The sequence below is a fragment of the Camelina sativa genome, chromosome 17, assembly GCF_030686135.1.
Source record: "Camelina sativa cultivar CO46 ecotype springtype chromosome 17, ASM3068613v1".
Taxonomy (NCBI): Eukaryota; Viridiplantae; Streptophyta; class Magnoliopsida; order Brassicales; family Brassicaceae; genus Camelina; species Camelina sativa.
The window spans coordinates 33,581,897-33,607,217 of record NC_141896.1 but is presented as its reverse complement, the minus strand read 5'-3'; the positions used below and the strand labels follow the sequence as shown (position 1 = coordinate 33,607,217).

Below are 25,321 nucleotides of genomic sequence, written 5' to 3'. Positions count from 1 at the left end.
TCTCATGTTGACTTTGTTCCAATTCTCTTTAGGAGATAAGGCTTTGAGATGGCTAAATCTCTTGGACCGAGGATCACTTACCACTTGAGAGCAGTGTAGAGCAGCGTTTTTAAACCCCTTCTACACTAAGTCACGATCAGCTATGTTAAGGAGCAAGATCACTACCTTTTCACAAGGTGGTACAGAGTCTTTTTGTGAAGCGTGGGAGAGATTCAAGGAGTGTATGAGGGACTGTCCTCATCATGGCTTTTCACAAGAGAATATTATGAACATCTTCTATGGAGGAATTGACCAGAAGTACCAGATGGCACTCGATACTGCCAGCAGAGGAGATTTTTCTACAAACACTGCCGCTGAAGCAAACCTCTTGATCGAAAACCTTGCAGCGAGTAATAGCAATCATAGTCAAGAGTATGACTGTTCTGTCCGTGTTGTTAGCTCCGTGAATACAGATGTTATTAAGAGTCTCAATGCCAAGATAGACCTTCTTTTGAAGAGAGATCAGCAAGCTGTCAACATGTGCGACAGGCAGACGGGTGCGTATCAGCAAGTTGGAGTAAATTCAGGTTTTGAGGGGACAGAGGAGCTGAACTATGTAGGAGGACAAGGGAACTATCAGAATCATGGGTTTAATCAGAATTATAGAAATCATCCTAATCTCTCCTACAGAAGCACCAACGTTGAGAATCCTCAAGATCAGCTGTATCCTCCACATAATCAACAAGGTAACTTCTCGCAAGGATTTCAGAACAAAGGTGCTAGATTTAATAGCTCAAATACCCAAGGATACCACGCTCCATCTGCAGCTCCACAAGATAACAAACTTGAATTGATGATGCGAGCACTGTTGGAGGGCCATAAGAAAAGTTCTGCTGAGATTAATGTCAAGATTGATAGCATGTTCAATGATTTGAATGGGAAATTTGAGAGGTTGAGTTCATGTGTTGATTCCATTGATAAGAGAGTCTCTGCTATTTCTTCTAGCTCTAAGAACAAAGAGTCATGCAATGCTATAACACTCCATGGTGGGATTGAAGATGGGCTGAGTTGTGCTGTGATCAACTCATGTTTGGCTTCCGCAGAGACGGGATCGATCAATCCTGTGACTAGACCAGCCGATCCCATATATTCTGATAATTCGAGTTTGATCCCCAGAGAAGTTGGATCGACCGATCCCCCTTATAGATCGACCGATCCCGTCAATGACGCAGAACCAGTTTCAAAAAGTCTCAGATCGAGCGCTCCACGTCCAGACCAGTCGGTCCCTGTTGCAGGTATGGGAAAACCCAGCTCAGTTGTTCCTGATGTAGGTACCAAGGAATCAATTCTTGCGGAACCAAAGCCCTATAGACCACAAATTCCTTTTCCAAGAAGACATGAGAAGAAACCTCTTGATGAAAAGAAGTATGGTCGGTACAAAGAAGCTATAAGTGAGTTCATCGCTGACATTCCCTTTACAGAGGCAGTAAAGCATATATCTTTGTTTAAGAAGGTTTACAATGATGTTGTGGTTGAAGAAAAGGATTTGGTGGATGTTAAGACGTTTTTGGCTAGAGAGAAGAGCATTCATGCTCCATCTTTGAAAAGACTACCCAAGTTAGAAGATCCAGGAAGATTTGTTGTTCCATGCTCCATCCTAGGAGTGAACTTTGAGGATTCCCTTTGTGACACTGGATCCAGTATGAACGTGATGTCTAAGGCTGTTGCAGAGAGGTTGGGGATTGATGATATGAAGGCTTCTAAGGTCTCTCTTAAGTTTGCAAATGCTGTCACCACGACTCCACAAGGCTTCATTAGTAATTTAGATGTTCAAGTTGGGAGTTGTTTGGTTGCTACAGATTTTCATGTTGTGGAAATGAGCGGGGGTTCTGTTATGCCTTTGATTCTTGGGCGACCTTTCCTAGCAACAGTAGGAGCAGTTGTTGACTTGCCTAATAAGAGGATCACTTTCTCTAACATTGATGATAAAGTCTTCTACAACGCAATCACTACAAATGAAGCTGTACGACATGGCTCTTGTCTAGTCGTAGAACATGAGAAGAAGGTGGATGTCATGAAAATGGGAGAGAATGGTGATAAGAATGAGGTCAACGAAGTCCTGGATGGAGACACTCATTCTTCTGAGAAAAAGTCTAAGAGGGTTAAGAAGAGAGATAAGCCGAAGATAGAGAGAGTAATACCAGATCTTCACATAACCTTGGTACCCCAGAAATATGTTAAAGACACCATTGAGTACAAGGTGAAGTGCAAAGGAATATCTCGGCCTTTCTCTAAAGTTAAAGCCATCCTTACTCCGGAGTTTAAAGAAAAAGGCCAAGAAGCAATGGATGATATGCTGAAAAAAACTTTGGAGCTTAAGTTGACGAATTGGAGAGCTTGTTCTGATATGAGTTGTCATCCTCCTATCACTTGACACCTGAAACCACGGTCAAGCTATAGACCTTAAACAAGCGCTTATGGGAGGCAACCCATGGGATTTGTGCTGGCTTACCCTTTTATTTTTATTTGTCTTAGGATTTTGGTTTTGTTTTTAGGATTTATTACGGTGAAATCACGTCCGGTGTTAAGTGTTTTCAGGAACAGGTTCCAAACGCAAAAGATGCGAAATTTTTTTTTTGTTCCAGGAGCTTTGGATCGATCGATCCTCCTTAAAGATCGAACGATCCCGTTGGTTTGCTGTGGGTATCTCCAAGTTCAATAATGTTGCAGATCGGTCGATCCCACCCTGAGTTTGGTCGATTCCATCAACACCATTCCAAAACCAGATGCGAGATCACCGGTTTTTGTTTCTTTTCCTTTCTTTTTCTTTTTCATTTTTCTTATTTTCTTTGTCGGAGGTCTCTTTTCCTTAGCTTTGCTTTCACACCGGGACAGTGTGAAGTAAGTCCGGGGGAGGGATGTCTCCAAGTTACTGATGTCGTTTTCTTTGGTTGTTTACTTTGATTTCTCTTTTGTTTGAGTCATTTTATCGAGTCTAAAAAAAACAAAAAATGGGAAACTATGATCTATTTTAGGAATTTCTGCTTTAATCTAACACTCTTATGATTACTTTTGTACCTCTGATTTGGAATGAAGCTTGGAATGAACATGAGCAGTCTCAACATGCCCCAAAAGACACTCGCCAAGGAGAACACTAAGTTGAACCATAAGTTGTCTCTAGCTTTGACATGACTTAACCGGACTAAATTGCTTACCTTGGGACTTGGTATACATCAGACAAGACTCCTCCCTTAAGCCTTACAAGACATGCATCTCCTCGCAAAGTATGTTTCCCCTCTCTCTTCCCTTCAGTACTCAGTTAAAAAAAAGGAGAAGAAGAACGAAGAAAGGATATAGGTAATAAAAGAAGTGAACCGAGGGTTGTGCGTAAACCCGTGCATCTTTCGGAACTCATGGAAACCTGTCCGCAAGAAAAGAGCAAAGGATTGATAAAAAAAATAAAATGATACCCTAGAAAATTAGGGAGAAATCAATCCTTTGGAAGTGAGAAAAGAGAGAGGAAAGGGAGCATAAGAGGAGGTCTTGGGCGATAAGAGGTTGAAGGAGTCAACAGTTCAATGATCGATACTCCCATGGTAAGACCACACCTTTTTACTAATCTGATGTAGAGAGACAACGATGGGGAGACTGAAGGTTCTCTAAGGCTGTGGAGTTCAGAGTAGGGAGTGTTGATCCTAATCATGGGCAGAGTACAAAAAGTATTTCTCAGTTTGATGTGATGAAGAGTGCAAAGAATAAGTTCCCAAGAATAATGTGAGTTTCCACTTTCAAACCTTTTCTCTGTTCTTGAGTTTCTGTCTGTTCATGCTTGAGGATAAGCAAAGATTCAAGTCCGGGGGAATTGATGTGTCTGCATTTTATAGGGTTTTAACTATAGTTTTTAGGTTTGTTTTGAGTCTTTTCCTAGGTCCAAGTGTGCTTTTAGAGTCCTTTTAGTCCTTTGTGAGTCTTTACAGGTTCTAGGTTACTTTGGAAGGAATCTGAGCGTTTTGGGGAGGAAAACATGCATCTGGAGTTAATTGGTTGAAGACTGATTCGGGCTAGTAAGCAGATGGAGTGAAAGCAGAAAAACGTTCCGGATCCACTGATCCTCGCGAGATCGACCATTCCCGTCCCCGACGCAACTTTTCCTTATTTGTTTTAAACCGACTTTTAGGGTTTTATTTTGATATTTAAGTTAGAGGCACGGCCTCCAGAGACATAAGCTTTATTTTCTGAGACTATTTTGTATTGAGAGCAAGGGGAGAAGATCTCTAGTCCTTCTTGACACTTTGGAGAAGATTTCTAAACCCTATTTTCTATTCTTTTGCAATTCAATTATGTTATCTTCATCATTGATTTGCTGTTTCTGCTTTTCCATGTGTGAGTAGTTTCACTGTTGGGTTTAGGGTTTCATAAGGGTTTCTATGATTAATTGATGCTAGATTTGTTAGATTAGGGATTGATCTTATTGTTCTTCATCTATAGTTGTTCTTAACGCTTAAGCTAGATTGATCACCTAGATTAAGATCTTAGGTTTAATTCATCGGGGCACCAAAAGTGTTGTTGAGTTGCTCGAAAAGAACATAGGTGAGCAAGGTGATCCTTAGCCAACAACAGTTGAAGTTGAGGCACCTTGTGAACATAATCAAACTTGAACTTATTGCTTGCTAGGATTGTTTAGATTCAAACGACAGTTTAGAGTTTTATCAATCCCTTGCATAGATAGCTAATGCTGCGACAGTAGGTTAGTTTTACATTCGAGATTTGAGTTCAAGAACGGTGTTTAATGCTATCCCAATTTATCATCTAATTTCGTGGTCATGTCTCCTAACTGATTCCCTGCGCCCAATATTTCCTTTTTGATTTAGAAACAACTTATTTACTTTCCGTTTTTGATTAGTTACTTTATTCACAAAATTTCATCTTTTGTCTTAGCTATATTTAATCTACATAATTTCATAGTGTAATTGTTTGGTCCCTGTGGATTCGACCCTAAAGTGCTACGATGACACCACTTGATCGTGGTGGAGTACACATTAGGTTTTAATTGACCTGTTGATCAGTATATCATTTGTAAAATTGTTAACTCAAAAGATTATTCAACATCATGGAAATTTTCATGAGTTAAAGATGTGGTAAGTTGAGTTATCTATTTTTTTTAATTAAAAAAAAAACGAAAATTCAGTTATATAATACAAAAAAATTATTTTTTCGTTTTTATTTAATCCATATATCAAGAAAAATAATTTTTACTGTTTTTTATTTAATAACTTTTTTAATTAGTTATTTTATTTTTTAATTTGTAATTTTATTTCTCCTAAATTATTATTTTTTATTATCATTTGAAATGAAAATAGATATAGACCTAAATTTTATTCAAAAATGTTACCAATCACTAGCAAAACTAATTTTTTTGAAGTTGAGTTTGAATAATTATGTGTTATGGTTGATGTACAAGTTTGAGGTATATCATTTGTAAAATTGTTAACTCAAAAGATTATTCAACATCATGAAAATTCTCATGAGTTAAAGATGTGGTAAGTTGAGTTATCTATTTTTTTAATTAAAAAAATGAAAATTCAGTTATATAATACAAAAAATTATTTTTTCGTTTTTATTTAATTCATATATCAAGAAAAATATTTTTTACTGTTTTTCTTTTATTCAATAACTTTTTTAATTAGTTATTTTATTTCTCCTAAATTATTATTTTTTATTATTATTTGAAATGAAAATAGACATAAAGCTAAATTTTATTCAAAAATGTTACCAATCACTAACAAAACTAATTTTTTTGAAGTTGAGTTTGAATAATCATGTGTTATGGTTGATGTACAAGTTTGAGGTATATCCTTTGTAAAATTGTTAACTCAAAATATTATTCAACATCATGGAAATTTTCATGAGTTAAAGATATGATAAAATTTTAAATATTATGGCATGCATGTAGTTAATTTTTTAATTTGCAATGTAACAAAGAAGTTTAGTTAACAATGTAACTCAGCCACAACATGAAAAACATTACAGTAATTAAAAAGCAAAAAAAATTGCTGCCAAACTCAGCCGTTTCATCAACTGAAAATATGTAACTCAGCCGTATCGTTTGATAAGTCAGCCGTAACTGAATAACATTCTAGTAATTAATCTTTTGCTAATAAGTCAGCCGTCAAATGGCTGAGTTGTCAATAAGTCAGCCTGTGACAGCTGAGTTATAGTTTTTTTACCATAACTCAGCCGTAACAACATCTCATAAGTCAGCCGTTTTTCATAACTCAGCCAGGTGGAAAATGGTAACTCAGTTGTGTCGTAGTGATAACTCAGCCAAAATTTTGACAACTCAGCCGTGTCGTTGTGATAACTCAGCCAAAATTTTGACAACTCAACCATCGGGTGAAAACTCAGCCGTAACTACAGCTGAGTTATGCGCATAACTCAGCCAGATTTAATAAGTCAGCCGTAACCCTTGGCTGACTTATGAGCATAACTCAGCCAGATTTCCATAAGTCAGCCGTCCGCTCTTACTCAAATGTTTTTCCGATAACTCAGCCATACCATACCTATAACTCAGCCGCAACATACTCTGTAACGCGTTACGGCTGAGTTATGGTTACACGTCAAAGATTTCTGACGTGGCGTTTGACGTGGCAATGACATTTTTGTAATAACGTTTTTTCCGGTAACATAAAACAGGGGCACGCTGGGTATTTTGAAAATACCCGAAACATTCTAGTAATAAAAAAGTTTTTTGTAGATTCTGGTAATATTAACTAAAATGAGTAACATTTGAGATTTTGTGGACTGGATGATTCGTTGATGCATGTGGAACTGATTTTTAAGCTTCTCTTATGAGATTTATGGAGACTTTAGAAATTGCAAATCTCAGTTTGGGATTTTTGATGAACCTAAGCTGTTCGATGAATTCTTTCGTGTTGGTGAAAGACATTATAATTCCATGATTTTCATAGTTTTGTTTAGGTATGATAGTATCACTGTGACTGATGATTAGTTGCACAATGTTGCAGAGCGTGGGATCCTCCGTTTCGAAAAAAGGTGGACAAATCATGGGGGTTGATTTCCTTCTGATTGATGAAAAGGTGCCCTCATTCTCCATTCTCCCCTTCATTCATTCTGAATTATTTACTTATCCTTTTGTTTTTATTTCCTTCTTTTGCAGTCTACTTTGATGCAAGGCTCCATTTACGTCACCCACCTTCTCAAATTCGAACATGCTCTGCGTGATGGGGATTTTATAGAAACAAAAGAGGTTGTTTCTTCCGTCTTCAGTGGAGAGGAAGGTTCAGAGGAGTGATAGTACACGGTCAAGCCAAACAAGAAACAACTCGGTTTGAGGAGACGATACAAAAGGATGATGTAGTGATTGAGAGACTCATTTCGAAGCTTCTTATTGCGAATGATCAGTTAGAAGCAATATCTGCAGCTGAAGAAAGAGTCAGCTCTCTTGCTGACAATTTAACTACTTCATTTGAGAAGCTAAAGAATGATATAGAAGCTGCAAAGAAAGAGGAGCTTGAGCTAAAAGAAGAAGCAATAGTCATCGAGAGTGAAGTACAAAACACATAAATAGGAATTGGTGAAAAGGAGAAAGAGTTGCTTTCAAAGTTAGATGAGCTTGAGAAAGCTAAGCACGCAGAGGCTTTAGCTCTCGAGAAGCTCGAGTCTATGGCAGATAAGACAATGATTACTTGGGAAATGGAATCTCAGAGAAATTCAACCATTACAATCTCAAGATTTGAGTACGAGTATTTGAGTGGACAAGCTTGTCACGCGAAAGAAGCTGCAGAGAAGAAAGTGGAAGCTGCAATGGCGTGGGTTGAAGCACTCAAGGCTAGCACTAACGCGATTTTGTTAAGGACGGAATCTTTAAAGAGAGGGAGTGGGAAAACAATGGTGGAAGAAGAAAGGGCATCGTTCAAGATGCATAGGTCGCTATCGATAAAGAGACTGGTCCAAAATGAGATTCAAAAGTTCAAGCAGAAGTCAGAAGACTATGGCGTGATCAGGTCTCCTAAACCTATAAGAAAATCGCTTCAAAGTCACAAAGAGAACTCAGGAGACAAATGCTTGATCAACTCTCCTAGACCGGTAAGAAAATCGGTAAGGCTGAGAGGGAAGTTCACACCGGTTCAGGGAGGGAAGTCGAGAAGATACTCATCAGGGAACAGAGCGACTCCAACGTTCTTTGTAATCAAGAAGAAGAAGAAAGTTCCAAGCTTGGTTAAAAATTTGAGCAGGAAAAGGCGTAAGTCCTCTTTAGAACAATGAGAAGTTTAGTTATCTTGCTGCCGTAACTGAGTTTTGTTTTGCTTGCATTTTAAAGTTTCACATTGTTTGTAATTGTAATGTATAGCTTGTAACCGGTTTATTGTTTTGAATTTTATTGTATTTATGTATATTGGTTTGTTCATACTTCATAGGCTTCTCCGCATGAATCACTTTAAAAGAAAAAAAAAAAGAGGATTTTCGTCGCTATGTGGGGTTTAACAAAGAAAAAGGATGAGAGGTGGTGATACAGTCATTATGAAAGTTTATCGTAAGTACTTTCTTTCTAATCTTTATAATATTTTCTATCGTATCTTCGTCAAACATGTGAAAAGTTCAAGGTAAATGATTTTTTGTTGATCCTATTATCCTAATATTAATATATTCAAGAAAAATATGCAGAGTAAAATTCCATGGATGCCTTGCGGAGTTGGATCAATTATTGTATTTGTTGTGTCGTTTCATGCGCAAATGCTCTGGCAAACCCATTCAAAAATATAGTTATATATAGATGTTGTTTAATATTATTCATTTGCATCAATGTTGCAGTGCACTATTTATATGTGATCAAGGGATGGGGTAAAACATAGGCAGCGAGCAAGCATGTGATTTTTTTTTACCAGATGGGTCTGACTTCTGAGAATATATATACACACAAACTAAGATTGTGCACTGAAGAATCGAGAGGACAAGCAGATGGTGGTGAGTGAGAAATCATCACTCATCAGAATAAAAGGAATTAAGCATCAATAAGGTCAGCCTCTATCTTCCCTCTCTCTTTACCAATGTCTTTTAACTGTCCGTTACGGCTGGAAAAATAAAGTTGGGCCAATAAAATAAGAAACGGAGATTGATGTAAAAAAAGGAGATAAGTAAATAACAATAGATTTTGAGTAAACTATATCAAAGCTAGAAGTGTATTCATGCTAAAGATTTCACGACCACAAATAGGAGTTGTGGTCAAAAAGGAATTTCGATATGGTGTAGCTATAATGATCAAAGCTACAAATTTTACACACAAAAATATATAAAATTGAGTATTGATATGCATTCCCTCAATGCAATCAATAGCGATATATGCTCACTTTTTTGATAAATAACTCATTCTAACCTTTGTTGCATGAACAATACTTGGGTTCACCCTTAGGGGTGAACCTCTCCATTCACCCCCTTATAAAATAAGGAAATAAAATCTATATACATTATTATAAAATTAAAAAATTAAACTGCTTTTTAATAAACCCAAACCGATATATATGAAATCTAAACCCTAACCATCTCATTTGTGAACCCAAACCGACATATAATTTCGTTCTACTTGTAAAATCTAAACCCTAACCATCTCATTTGTGAACCCAAACCGACATATAATTTCGTTCTAATTGTGAAATCTAAACCCTAACATCTCATTTGTGAACCCAAACCGACATATAATTTTGTTCTACTTGTAAAATCTAAACCCTAACCATCTCATTTGTGAACCCAAACCGACATATAATTTCGTTCTAATTGTAAAATCTAAACCCTAACCACCTCATTTGTAAACCCAAACCGACATATAATTTCGTTTTAATTGTAAAATCTAAACCCTAACCACTTCATTTGTAAACCCAAACCGACATATAATTTTACTCTAGTTTAAAAATCTAAACCAAGCCAAATATTTAACTTTCCTTAATTAAAAGTATACAGAATTTGTTTCCTTAATTTGGGTTGCTTTTTAATTTAATTTTTATTTATTTTTTAAATGAAATATTAGATGGAAGATTTTGATTGGCTGAGAGAAGAGGGGGTGAATGGAGAGGTTCACCCCTAGGGGTAAACCTAAGTATTTTTCTATATATGATAGGTAATGTATGGTGATCAACAGTAGAGAATGGATAATGAAAAGAGTCGATCCCAATCGCCAAGAGATGATAAGGAGTGTTGGTAACACATTTCGAAGAGATTGACAATACAAAAGAAGTTCACAGAGATGTAAGAAGATAGTAATTGAGTTTACGCTGAAAGATATGTAATTCAAAGATATTGTCTGAAAGCTCAGAGAGATTTAACAATTTATTATGCATATAATAATCATGATCTAACAAGTGTAACAATTATAATTCAAAGATATTGGCTGGCAAAATTTTTGTAACAATAGTAACGTAAAATTTTATACAAAAAAACTTGATATGGTGTAAAAATAAATAAATGAAATAGAGAGAACTACAGAAGTGGGAAAAATGAAACTAATATACTTTCTAAAAATAAAATTAATTTATAATACTGGTATTACAATTCATTACAAGTTAAACTTAAACATACTACAAATAACTTACATGAGGTATATAATTTTCAAAAGTATTTAGACCAAACCCAGGGAAAATTAATATTTACAAATTCTAAAATATTAGTTGCAAAACGAAAAAAATTATACACAAATATATGGTACCACATACTTTAGGTTATTTTTGTCAAAATGTTAATACACACGGTCACATGATTGTAAAAGAAAAATAATGAAAAATAATTAATTCTAGAAATAGAAAATGTTAGAATTATACCGGGTGTAGTCGAGCCGACCAGAAATTTGGTATAACCTTTTCGTATAACAGAAAGAAAAAAAGACATAAATCAAAGTAAATATAACTAAAACCTAATCTAATTAGAATGAATCATAATAGTATAATATTAATAATAGAATATTAATAAACCAGAACTAACGACTAAAGTAAGAAAATAAACAATAACTATACAAAACTTAACTTCTAATTCTATATTTTATGAATACAAAAAAAGATCATCATGATTTAAATATATTTTAAATTTCTAAAATATACAACATAATACAAAATTGAAAGAAAAAAAATACCCAAAAAATAACAAAAAAACAAAGAACAATATACGAACAACATAATCACATGAAAAAAAAATAAAAAAATAAACAAAATAACAAACTAACAAAACAACCAAAATAAAAACAACCTCATCAAATTTCCGCGCTTAGCGCGGCTCAAATGCTAGTACTTATATAATGTTAAAATGTAGTTTATAATCATAGCGTGCATGTTCTTATGAATTAATTATAGCGTACATATATATGTATATATAATTTTAATTTGTTAACACCACAGCGTACATAGTTTTTTTATTAAAACTATATGGTTTATGATAAATGTTCGATTTCGGTCACTGCATTAATTTAACTGACATTAAATAGTCACGTTGGTTAAATACAACTGTTCATTTTTTTATTAATTATAAATAGATTAGCGATTTAAAACTGTCATTTATATTAAAAAATAAAATAAAAAATGACTAAACATTTTATTACTGAAGCATACAATTTTCCTGATAAATGTATTAGAGAAGAATCTTTCAACATAACTTCAAATGATTTAAGATCAATACAATAAAAACACAATGTTTCTTTTCAGAGCTGGACATCTCAGCTTGTATTAAAGCATATGTTCACACCAAAGTAAAAATCAACGACCTAACAAATTATAACAATTAATACAGGTCAGCTTTTTGACTCCTAAGTGGACAAAGCAAATCGAAAACGAGGGCAATTGCTCGATTTCTTTTCTTTCGTTGTCGTACCCATGCTCGCCGTCATATCAATCTTCTTCTTCGGTGCCTTTTAACCTTCGACCGACTGTGCTGTTCATCCCACGGCTCTCTCTACCAATCTGAGCAGATCCGACGCTGATGTTAGCCCCATCGTTGTTCGATCGGGTGTGGTGGATTTCTTCTTCTTCTCTACCATAATTACCAACGACGACGAGGTGGTGGTGGTGGTGTTATCTGTGAATAATACAATTAAACCACACAACAATGAAACGATCAACACTTAACGATCAACACTTAAATTTCCATTAACGTAACCACTCGATGTTCATAAAAACATGGAGGATCACCTTGCCGGCTCTCGAGACGAGAGAAACCCGACGAACCAGAGTATCAATTTGAGGATTTGAGTTTACAAGATTATTCGATAAAAAGAAAAGAGCTAACAATTGCCCATATAAGAAAAGAATCTCCAACGGCCTTCTCCGTCCAGCCAACCACGTGTCACGAGCTTGAACCACATAACTTCACACGTGAGAGTCGCACATGTGGGCTCTGCAAAATATCTTCAAATATCTTCTTCTGTAACAAATCTCCCTCCTTTGCAGAGCCTTGTCCACAAGGGTCTTTAAGCTTCAAAAGCAGGGAACTTCTTCTTCAAGTCAAATAAGAATTCCCAAGTAGCTTCCTCAACCGGTTGATCACACCACTTAACCAACACCTTGGTAGCAGCACGACCCTGCCTGTTAACCATCTTACGCTCCAAGATCAACTCTGGCTCCTTCTCAAAGAGATCAGGCATCACCGTAGGTAACTGAGTAGCAATTGGAACATTACCAACCAGAACCTTCAGTTGAGAAACATGAAAGACAGGATGGATCTTGGTACCCGCCGGAAGCTCCAATTTGTATGCGGCTTCTCCACAACGATCGATGATCTTATAAGGACCATAATATTTAGGTGCCAGCTTATGATTCATCCGTACCACCACTGAATTTTGGCGATATGGTTGAAGTTTCAAATACACATACTCACCAATGTCAAAATCCCTCTCCGTTCGATGTTGATCCGCATTCTGTTTCATCCTATGCTGAGCACGCATGAGGTGAAATTGCAATAACTTCATCATGTTCTCCCTCTCCTGCAAGGACCTAGCCACTACTGCCACCTTCGTTTCACCGGACAAATAAGGTAAATGCACAGGCGGTGCCTGACCATAAACAGCCTCATAGGGAGTCATACGCGTAGACGTGTGGTAATTTGTGTTATACCAATACTCTGCTAATGCCAACCATTTGCACCACATGTTGGGTTGAGCATGGCACATACACCTCAAATAGTTCTCCAAACATCTGTTAACAACCTCAGTCTGCCCATCACTCTGAGGGTGATAAGCAGTGGACATTTTCAGAGCCACACCCTGTAAAGCAAAGAACTCTTTCCAGAACTCACTGGTAAAAACAGCATCCCTATCACTGACAATAGAATTAGGACACCCATGAAGCTTAAAAACATTATCCAGATATGCTTGAGCAACTGTCAGTGCACTGTAAGGGTGTGAGAGAGCAATGAAATGAGCTGCTTTGCTTAATCGATCCACCACTACCATGATCACTGACATGTTCGCAGATAAGGGAAGTCCCTCTATGAAATCCATTGAAACATCACTCCAGAGAGATTCAGGAATTGGTAAAGGTTGTAAGAGACCTGGTGAAGCTGCATTATCAGACTTACATTGCTGACAAACATGACAACCCCTGATATAAGTTTGAATATCATTCGCCATTCCCTTCCAATAGAAAACTCCTTTGATTCGTTGATAAGTCACATCTCGACCAGAATGACCACCAACCCCCGAGCAATGAAGCCATTCCAAAATTGTATCACAAATCTTCACATCCTTAGGCACAACAATTTTACTCTTACGCCTCAAAATACCCTGCATCCAAGAGAAGTGTTTCTTACCATTCGGGTTAGCCTCCAAAATACTAATGATGGCCTGAATCTCTGCATCTAAGGCATAAGCTCCCTGAATTTCTTTCAGAAGATCACACTCAACCACCGACAGAGCCATATGCAACACTTCAGACCCTTCCACTCGTGACAGAGCGTCAGCCACTATATTCTCTTTACCCTTTTTGTATTGAATTTCATAATCAAACTCTAACAATTTTGGCAGCCATTGCTGCTGAATAGGTGTGTTAAGGCGCTGTTCGAGCAAATATTTCAAACTGCGTTGATCCGTTTTGATGATGAAATGAGCAGATAGAAGGTAATGACGCTATTTCTGAACAGCAAAGATCACAGCTAACAGTTCCTTTTCATAGATAGACAAATGTAATTGTTTTCCTTTCAACTGTCGACTGATATAAGAAATCGGGTGACCTTCTTGCATGAGGACAGCACCAATTCCTTGTCCACAAGCATCAGTTTCCACCATAAACACCTTGGTGAATATTGGTAATGCCAACACAGGAGCCAAACTGAGTGCCTCTTTCAAACTGTCAAACGCATCATGAGCTTCTCCATTCCATACAAACGCATCAGTCTTGGTTAATGCATGTAAAGGACCAGCAATGATTCCAAAACTTTTTATAAACCTTCTATAATAACCTGCCAAGCCTAAGAATCCCCGGAGTTGTTTAAGTGTACTCGGTTTAAGCCACTCTGCGACAGCTCGCACCTTAGCCGGATCCGTAGAGACCCCCTCTGCACTGATGAAATGTCCCAAGTACTCAACCCGATCCTCAGCAAATGCACACTTACTCAACTTCGCAAATAACTTCTCCTTGCGCATAACCTCAAATACCATACGTAAATGCTGAACATGCTCATGAATATTGCTGCTGTAGATGAGAATATCATCAAAGAACACCAAAACAAATTTTCTGAGAAATGCCTTGAACACTGAATTCATCAGACTTTGAAATGTCGCAGGTGCATTGGTTAACCCAAATGGCATAACCAGATATTCATAATGGCCTCCATGCGTTTTAAAAGCCGTCTTTGATACATCCTCTTCATGCATTCTCACTTGATGATAACCAGCATGAAGATCAAGTTTAGAAAACACAATCGAACCTCCCAATTCATCCAACAAGTCTTCAATCAATGGTATCGGAAATCTATCCTTGACCGTGATACCGTTTAACTCCCTGTAATCAACACATAACCTCCAACTTCCATCTTTCTTTTTCACCAAAACCACAGGTGAAGCAAAAGGACTAGAACTAGGTTGAATAGTTCCACCAGTCAACATTTCTTCAACTATTTTATCAATCTCATTCTTTTGATGTGTCGCATATCGATAGGCTCTTTGATTCACCGGGTTCGCACCTTCCACTAGCAAAATCTTATGATCGTGGTTCTTTCTAAATGGTGGTAACTCGGTAGGCTCTGCAAAGACGTCAGGAAACTCATGTACCACTACATCAACCAAAGGACAAGCTTCTGAAACTTCAGTTAAAGCACTTAACATCAAACCTTCCACCTCATCCTTAGTGTCACTGTCTTTTACACAGATCATAGAAACTTGTACTTCTTCCTCATCTACCTTCTTAAGTTTCTGTGCCTTGACATCTCTTACAGACCCATTTTTGATACCATGCAACATCACTCTCCTCTTCTTCCAGAAGAATTCCATCTCCAACTCCTTGAAGTCCCATGTAATAGGCCCTAAAGTCTCCAACCATTGAACCCCCAATACCATGTCGCAACCTTGTAGTGGAATTAACATGACATCAGACTGGAAAAAAGTCGACATGAACCTCCATTCGAAACCATCAACCCTTCCTTGCACTGCTAACTTCCAACCATCAGCCACTGCCACACGACGCAACCCCGAAATTTTCACGTCACAACCAAGTTTAGCAGCAACCTTAGGATCTACAAAATTATGTGTCGATCCAGAATCTAACAATGCATAAATTGGCTTTTTCCCAAACAATCCTTTAACCCTCATAGTCTTGTGGTCTGATATGCCCGAAACAGCATTAACAGATACTTGAGGCATATTCTCTTCATCGTCTTCCTCTTCCAACCTCACCAACTCCTTCACAACTTCCTCATCAAGTTCCATGGAGTACAACTGAGTTTTCTTATGATTCTGTTGGTAATGCTCAGGTGTAAATTTTTCATCACACCAATAACATAATCCTTTAGCCCTTCGATCACTCATTTCTTCCTTAGACAAAAACTTCTTAGGTGTCTGCTCAGCCGTCTTAGTCACATTTTTGGTCAACTGGTGCCCACCATCTCTCTGTACACTTCCACGACTCCCTTGGAAGGTATTATTAGGTTTAGAGTTCACACTCATCTGATTATTCTGCTTCCTTGGATGAGCTCGTTCATACAATCTTCCCAAGCGTAGACATTGACGAATAGTTCGTGGTTCAAACATCTTGACATGCATTTGAGTATCTAAACGCAACCCTGCCAAATACAAGCTAACCAAATAGTCTTCAGAGAGATTCACCCTTGTTTTGATTAGATCAAATCTTTGGTGATAATCAACAATTCCATCCGTCTCTTGCAACGCTTTGAGTTCAGCCATCGGATCGTCACACTCGTCTTCAAACCTCTCCTTGAGTAACTTCACATACTCATCCCAATCATACAATACTTCCAATCCTATCCCAGACTGAACAAATGAAAAATGCCAAGTTGCTGCGTGTCCATCAAAATGTATAGCAGCCATCTTAACCCTCATTTCTCTAGGAGTGTAATCAACACCGAAAAATTCTTCAACCTTAAACAACCACTCCTTGATTTGATTACCATCAAACCTTGGGAAATCAATCCTTCCCAATCGAGTGAGATTACCGTAGTGGTGAGAAGATTCTGATCGCACAGGTTCAGATCTGATGACCTTAGGAGGATCCAAATGATTCGATCGGACCTCACGAGATGAAGATGACCGTGGATCACTTCGTTCTTTGCTCACTCCACTCCGATCACACTCTGTTGCTTCTAGATCTGCTTCTTTCATAACTTCCTTACCGCGATTAGCTGTGGTACGGCTCAAAGCTTCGAACATTTCTGCGATATGATTCTTCATCTGTTGACTCTGCTCCATCAGTTGTTTCTTCATCTGTTCGCTTTGATCCGCCACTAAATTCTCCAGTCGCGTCATCCTTGACTCCAATGGATCTACCATCGCACCTCCTTGATTTCGTGTTTCCCCCACCTGAGATCTAGTTTCTACACCCATTCCGAGAATTGATTGAGCTCTGATACCTTTAATACAATTAAACCACACAACAATGAAACGATCAACACTTAACGATCAACACTTAAATTTCCATTAACGTAACCACTCGATGTTCATAAAAACATGGAGGATCACCTTACCGGCTCTCGAGACGAGAGAAACCCAACGAACCAGAGTATCAATTTGAGGATTTGAGTTTACAAGCTTATTCGATAAAAAGAAAAGAGCTAACAATTGCCCATATAAGAAAAGAATCTCCAACGGCCTTCTGCGTCCAGCCAACCACGTGTCACGAGTTTGAACCACATAACTTCACACGTGAGAGTCGTGTGGGCTCTGCAAAATATCTTCAAATATCTTCTTCTGTAACAGTGAAGCTCAGGAAACTGCTACTGGGAGTATGTTCTCTCCTCTCTTCTCTTGTTATCTCTCCTTTTGCTCTACGAATTTCTTATCTTATTGGGAGATTCGTGTTTTTGATGAGTCTCTCTTAGTCTCTGTGACCGAGTTTACTGTTCAACATTAGTGGGTCTCTTGTGAAATTCGAAAAAGTATTGAACTTGGAAGAAGTTAGAAAAGTGTTTCTTTCGAATTGCCTCTTCTTCTTGTGGCCATATGTATGAAACTCAGATGGTTGTTTGTTGTATTTGGATTATCACACTCAGTGATTATTGCAAGTAATGTGGAATTGTGGATTGTATTTTTGTTTTGTTTTTGGGGTAATGAAAGAGCGACTTCTGTTTCATGCTTAGCGCATATAGCAGTAGCAAGTTTTCTCATGTTAGCTTTAGCAGTAGCTCTTTGATTGCAAATTTTCTCATGTGGCTTTATCTTTCTCTTCCTCTCTATGCATAAACTTTTGTTTATTATTCTAAACCCATAGTGACCTTTAATGTTGGTTTTTTTGCCTGTATGATCGATGCAGTTCCAGTGGTCAACGATTCAACATGGGAGTCTCTTGTTCTCAAGGCTGATGAGCCTTTGTTTGTGGACTTTTGGGCACCATGGTGTGGACCCTGCAAAATGATTGATCCCATTGTCAACGAACTCGCAGGACAGTACGCAAGGAAGTTGAAGTTCTACAAACTTAACACTGATGAGTCTCCTACAACCCCTAGCCAGTATGGTGTTAGGAGCATCCCGACCATCGTGATCTTTGTCAAGGGTGTGAAGAAGGATACTATCATCGGTGCAGTGTCTAAAACCACATTAGCAACGAGCATCGACAAATTCTTGTAATGAAGATAGTGGTCACTGGATATTGGATTGTGTTTTGTTTCAAGAGTCAAGAGAGAGAGACGGCGACCACGAATCTATAATATTGTTTATCTTCTGGAGCGTGTTCGGGTGAGATTTGTTTCACCACTTTTTTTTTTGCGTTTTTTTCAAGTCTCCTATTATGTTTGCTTAGTGACGAGTTTGTCTAATTTTAGGTTTTAACAAGGAGAGCCAAGAATCAGTATACATGGAAAGGTTTTCCCCACAGCTTTGAAGGAGAGACAAGTGCGGTTTTTTTTCGTTTCTTTTTTAAACTGTTCTTCTAAATTCAGTGATCCTAATGGAAGTTATAGGACACTCTGAATTCTTTGGTTTATGTTAGTTGCTCTAAGAAGTTGGTATTGATAATATTTGGTCTCACTTCACTTCTTCTGATTCTTGGATGCTTGTTTTTTTTTTCAGATTTTGCATATTTCACATGATGAGCTAGGGAAATTGATGGCTGGAGGAGAAGTATATGGGCTACACTTTTCTAACTCGGGTCCTACATTAATATTGTTGGCTGGGTTCCAAGGAGTTGGATACACAATGGTCTGCGCTAAACTATAGTTGTTACCTAAAGAAGTAGCAGGTACGTTTTTTCAAAATACAGTGGAGATTTTTTTTATGGGATTTTCAAAATAAAATCATGGTAACCTCTCGAAAGTAGTTGCTGTATTTGTCAGCATGGCCGGTGTGGTCATGACGACGCTCGGGAAAACTTGGGCTGCTGATGATTCATTTGATTATTACATGAGTTGTCCAACTTCATCAACCATATTTTTTAACGTACGGTTGATATTTGTGTTTAGCAACGGCCAACCAATTCTCGCTTAGGGGTATTAATTTAACTCCCCTTCTGATTACAAACTTGATTGCTTTTTTAGGTAGTGCTTTTGTGGGTTTAGATAGTGCTTTCAAGTTATGATTACTTTTTAGCAGTGATTTGTGCATAGGTTGTATGAGCTGTGGTGATAAAGCTAAGTCGAATGTAGCTGTACTCATGTCTTTGCTTCTGCAAATTCAATAAAACCAATACAATCTTTTTTTTTTTTTATGAAAGTTTGAAATTATTTTAGGATAAAATAAAAGAACTTGTAGCTGCTTGCCAAAAGAAAAAGAAATAAGAACTTGTAGCTACATAATGTGGTCTTAGAATTGAAAATTCCGAATAAAATAAATAAAACATAAAATGTAATTCAAATTAACATAGTGCATGTAGTCAATGAAGCGGTAGATTTCCTTGTATATGAAGCATCCATCGCATACGTCATGTTTGGTTTTCTTGGTGTGAACTGGACCTGAGTTTTCATTCTTTTAAACTGCAGGTGAAAGTGGAGAACAGTATCTGGAAAGTTGATGTGATTTGGACATAATTTATCTGTTTCAAAGCTCCATTTTGTTGTCTTTGATCCTTTGTTATTGTAACTTTTGAACAATGCAATCTGGAAGTAGAACTATATGGAGCTGAGTACATTAACTGAACTATTTACTCTTTCTTCTCTTTTCTGATTTTAAAAATAGCGTTGAGGCAAAATGGTGAAACTCATGTTCAAAATGAAGTACTTTTTTTTAATGTTCTGATTTTGCTGCATTTTAATGAATGTATTATTCGCTACTCTTTTATAAACTATGTTTTACATCTCTTTTTATTCAAAAAATACAGAATAAATTTCAATTATAGTAGATAAAAGAACAATTTATTAGAAATCAAGATAACAGTCAACCTTGCATACAATAATCCTAAACGTGAGAAATTATAATTACCCTTTTTTTTACCAAATGATAATTATACTTTCTATAGATTATACAATTGTCTCACAATATATTAGAATGTAAAAATATACTTTAGTTAGACAAAAAAACACCTTCTCTATCTGATTTCAAACAACATAAAATAAATTATGAATTCAAAAATGACAAAATAAAATAAATTAAAAACAACCCGCGGCGTAGCGCGGATACTATCCTAGTTAGCTGTTAATAGCATCGAACCTTTGGAATCAATAGTTTGTAATCAAAAAGGTAAATTTAACTAAAATTACTTTTGCGTTATTAATAGAATACTATTTTAGTGGATTACTAATAGAATACTATTTTTAAATTACTTTTAAGAAATTTTAAAGTAATTCAAGGGAATTGACTAACAATTAATTATCCTGGGTATATTTAAATTTGTAACCATTAATTTAGTTGTGCAAGACATTTACATATTTAGCCGGCCGATCGAAACTTGTTATATACTTATATTTTAGTCATTAAGTTAGCAAGAATTTATTTTTTACAATGTGTTATGTTATTTTCTTTGATAAGCTTTCGACTGACAATATGATAAATTATTGTTTGTACCAGATAAAAAAAAATTAATATGGATTATAAAATGGAAGTGCGAAGTAGTTCTAAACAATCAGTAGTAGTTATTGTTTTTCATATACTATTTTTGAACAGTTAAAAATTTTTGTAACAAAATTAATTACTTTTAACGATTTGCAGATTGTCAAGTTCATACAATATCAAATGTAAACATTCCAACAAGTAAAAAACGGATGTAAAAATATAAATATAATAATTCATCGCTATACTATTGAGTCCCACGATATAATACATAATTAGTTTATATATTTTTTAATTAGGAAAAAAGGTCGACCATCTAAAAAAATTCCAGAAAATATTTTAATGCAATGTGGATAATGTAATGCTTGGGTTTGGTTATACGAAAGTTCCGAATATGATCCAGTTACTAAACGTCTATTATTTTAATTTTTTGCAAAAATGTCTTGTATAATTGTCCATAGGTATTAAAAAGAAACTTCTTAGTGATCCATTGTTTCTTTGAAATATACGAGCTTATAACTCTATTCTTGTTTTCACTTCTATGGGTGCAAAATTTGATTATTCGGTGCAAAATAAATATGGATTGTATTGTTTTAAGATACATGGAAAAAATTATCATCGAATAGGATCCTTATTGCCAGGTGAAGGGGAGAAGCCTAAATTCTCTCAAATGTATATATTTGATACAACAAATGAGATAAAAAAATCGAATTGCAGTCATGAATTGAGATGGAACTTATAAGCTTGATGAACAAACAGTATTATTGTTAATTCAGATTGTTGATGAATTTAATGTTCAAGCAAAAGTATTTAGAAAAGCAATGGATAGGTATGAGTAGGCCTGGGCATTTGGATGTTCGGGTCGGGGTTAGGTTCGGGTAATTCGGGTTCGGGTTTTTCGAGTTTACGAATATCGGATCCGCACAGGTGTTCATATAATTTCGGGTCGGGGTCAGGTTCGGTTCCTCTCGGGTTCGGGTTATTTGGGTATTGACTTTAAGAAACCTGTAATGTATCCAAAATATATTCGGTTATGGATAGTATCTACTCGAACATATCCAAAGTACCCACAAAAACCTGAAATGTACCCAGAAAACCCGAATAACCCAAAAAACAAATGAAACTGCATAACATGAAATCTTAAACAAATAAAACTGAGCATACCATGTCTCGCAAAACAATTCAAACACATACCATGTCTCGCAAAATAAGCATCCCAACAAAGAAAAGCATGTCTTAAAATCTTAAACATCCCAACAAAGCAAATGAAACTTAAACATCCAAACAAAGAAAAGCATGTCTCGCAAATGAAAGAAAGAAAGAAAGAAAGAGGAATCATCCGAGCATGTCAGTCTTTAACACATTATCCATAGATCATGACCTGCTACACCAAACCAAACATTTTAAAAACTGAACCTCATTTGAAAGAACAAAAATATGTAAGAGCTGAACTTACCACCAAGTATAATGTCTCCTTATGAGTCTCTGAATTCTAGTTGTTTTCATTTTGAAACTCTTAGAAAACCGTTACAACTGAAAGAAAAAACAGACTTAATAGTTCAATATAATCGAATTACTTACATTTCTGAAGACTATCAAATAGTTCAATATCAGCAAGGATCTGTGAGTTTGCAAGGCAATCTTTTTCATTAATCTTCATATCTTATTTCATCCATTGCTCAGTGCACATCAACACCTCCACCATGTAATGAGTTAAACAACTCCTATGAGGCAAACGGAAACGGAAATATGGCAATATATGTGATATCATGTATGTATAAATATGTTCTCGGGTTCAAACAGATATCGTCGGTTTTTCGGGTTCGGTTCGGGTAATACCCGATACCCGTAGGTATTTGGAAACGAAAACCGAGTGGTTATTTATACAGAAGCGGGTCGGAGTCGGGTAGGGTTTTTGCAGGTCAGGGTCGGTTCGGTTCCTCGGGTTCGGTTTATTTGCCCAGGCCTAGGTATGAGTTTCCTTCGACGAATGAAATAGCGCTGCTTTAGTTCCATTCCACAATGGGAGAGAGACATAATTTTACAACTGAAATCTGGAAGTTTACAATGAATTTGGAGTAGACATCGACTTTATTTGAATTTTCAATATCCATTATTATTTCTATAAGGTGAAATTGGATTTTTTGGAGACATATGGTATAAAAGTACTTTAACTGAAAAAGGACAAAGAGAATTTATATCAATGAGAGAATATTACATGTACCTTATACATTCACGTTCGTATGTATTAGATAGAAGCGGGAAAAATTTAGATTGGTGATTCGTCACGAAATACTAGACCTGATGTTGAATCACGGGTCTTTCATATGAAATTTAGAAAATAAATAATTTTACATTTCTTTCAAATTAACACTTTATATGGAGATATCATATACCAGTATATTAACATTTACATATATAAACATATTTACCTATATAATTATGTGAGAATAAACATAAGGATATAATATGTTCAAATGTATAATTGCAGACAACTAATAATTATATATATCTGAAATAAAAAATAAAGCAGAACCAAACAAAATATTTGGATTTAAGTATTTTAAATATTATTTAAAAAATGCAACCATCTATCATATGTTTATAGCATTAATCATTATTTAATTGTAAAAATTTGTATCCCTTATTTACATATTTTAATTGTAATTTTTTCTTAATATAATTGAGTGAGATATATGTAAATTACACTAATAGCAAAATCTGTAAATATTCTAGTGTAATCCACTAATTAAATGGACTTAAAAGTTTACGACACGTCAACATAAAATTTCTGTTAATCACATGTAACAATAAAGTTATTTTTAAAAAATATTTCTCAATTAATATATAAGAAGTACATTTTAAAATTGTATTTTTTGAATTTATTATTAAATAACTTAATAAATATTAATAGAAATTTTGTTATAAATATTTTATTAATTGAGTTCCCCCGCGATATCGCGGAGGCTCAGTACCTAGTTCATTTAATAATGATCGTTCACCAAGACCCAATATAGAAAAAAGGTTCAATAAGAATAAAGAGTAAACCCTACAATTCACCACTCATCCTTGCACAATGGAGACATTATTGTTGTTGTGAAAGAGTGGTGGAAACAGGTATTTGAACTTAAGAAGGATTATCTTGTCTAATGACTTGGTGTTTTTAAGCACGAGTTCCACGAGTGAAACCATATGCTTTGAATTTACATCCCAAGAGGAATTTTTCCAATCGACCCCATCTTTTGATCTCCAGCATTGATCCGGATTCAAGCCTCGTTGCTTCAAGTAGTTGTCAAGATGATACTCCTGCTCAACAGATGAAAAATGCAAAAATGGTTCTTAGATATATAGTTAGAAGGGAGGCCAATGAAAATTAATAAAAGAGGTTAATGGTAAATACGTACCGGAATGGTGTTGTAATCCCTTGCACGTACTGTTAGCTTCTTTAAATCAGGAGAGTTTTGTAACACTCTTTCTATACCAGGAATAACATACCGAAAGATTGCTGTATCAAGAGTCAAATATTTCACCTTCAACATGGGAAAAGGAACACCACGAACCTCGGCAAGAGATAAATACTATCAACAAAGCAAACAAATATATAAAGTGAATTAATATATACCGAGATGCACATATATAGAAATAGTGATAATATATAATGAAAGAACTAATGATGCCAATATAATATACATACATGAAGAAAGTTTCCCCCGAGAGTAAGCTTCTCTACATTCTTCACCTTCTCTAGCATCTTTAGCGCCATGTCTTGAATAATATCATCCTTGAAGGTCGGCATCAGTAGGAGAAAGTAAATGTCGAGTTTAGCTTCAGTTAAAGACGACGCATCAACAATGGTAGATGATAACTGACGGTTAATCAATATGAGATAATGGATTTGTGGTGCCACAATCTGTGCTTGCTCCGTAAACCATATGTTGTACGCTGTCTCTAGTCTTCTCAGACGCAATAATTTGCTGAGATCAAGAAAACTCAGTCTATCGCATGCCCACAATGTTAAGCTTTCTAGAAGTGGACAACCAGATAGAATCTTAGCCATGGATTCATCAAAGAGACTACAACCACTCAAGCACAACTTCGTCAGGGATGTCCAAGACACGGGAGTCATGATATCAGAAATGTTGAACATAACTAGTCTGAGTTGCTTGACAGAGGAGAAGTTGACGTTGAAAAAATCAGGAAAGGAACAAGGTGTCCCGAAATACAGACACAGGTTCTCCACGTTGCGAGAGATGGCGAACTCGATCCACCTGTTGATGTGGGGAGTAATATCCTGCGCCAGGGTGGTTTTGAATTTGAGTTGAAAATTTATTATCTTGGCACCTTTGTAAAGACTTAGGGTTTTGTTGATCCAAGTAGCATTCCTAGTTGTCACGTAATCCTCATCCAAGGAAAGAGAAGGTATATCGCACCAAACATGCCTCCATCGTTTTGATAAAAGGGAAGTTTGGATGGCTAATTTGGTGGGAATAAAGGAGAGTATATGTTGGAGGATCACCTCCGGTAAAGAGCTGATTGAGTCTACTCCTCTTTTAATTTTCCGGCGACGACGATAAACTTTACGGTGTCTACGACGGGCTCTTAAAGCGGCGATGAGGAAGCTGCCCCCTGCCATCTTTAATTTACTATCAATTTGTGATTTTCGTAGGGTTTGTATGTTTATAGTAAAACGTGAGTCTCACTCTTCCA

At 36.3% G+C, this 25,321-nt stretch overlaps 1 non-coding gene and 3 pseudogenes across 2 annotated transcripts; 2 read left to right on the top strand and 2 right to left on the bottom strand.

The window, feature by feature from the left end:
* Positions 1 to 142: 142 nt before the first annotated feature.
* On the bottom strand, positions 143 to 249 carry LOC147924677 (small nucleolar RNA R71). The gene has a single exon (XR_015587934.1). It is a non-coding gene; the product is annotated as a small nucleolar RNA R71 (small nucleolar RNA).
* Positions 250 to 6,995: 6,746 nt separating this feature from the next.
* On the top strand, positions 6,996 to 8,265 carry LOC147924676 (protein PLASTID MOVEMENT IMPAIRED 2 pseudogene; annotated as a pseudogene).
* Positions 8,266 to 17,394: 9,129 nt separating this feature from the next.
* On the top strand, positions 17,395 to 18,291 carry LOC147924675 (thioredoxin M-type, chloroplastic pseudogene; annotated as a pseudogene). The gene is made up of 2 exons (XR_015586980.1): positions 17,395 to 17,421; positions 17,949 to 18,291. The product of XR_015586980.1 is annotated as a thioredoxin M-type, chloroplastic pseudogene (transcript).
* Positions 18,292 to 23,677: 5,386 nt separating this feature from the next.
* LOC104759835 (putative F-box/LRR-repeat protein At3g18150 pseudogene) lies at positions 23,678 to 25,247 on the bottom strand (annotated as a pseudogene).
* Positions 25,248 to 25,321: the final 74 nt, after the last annotated feature.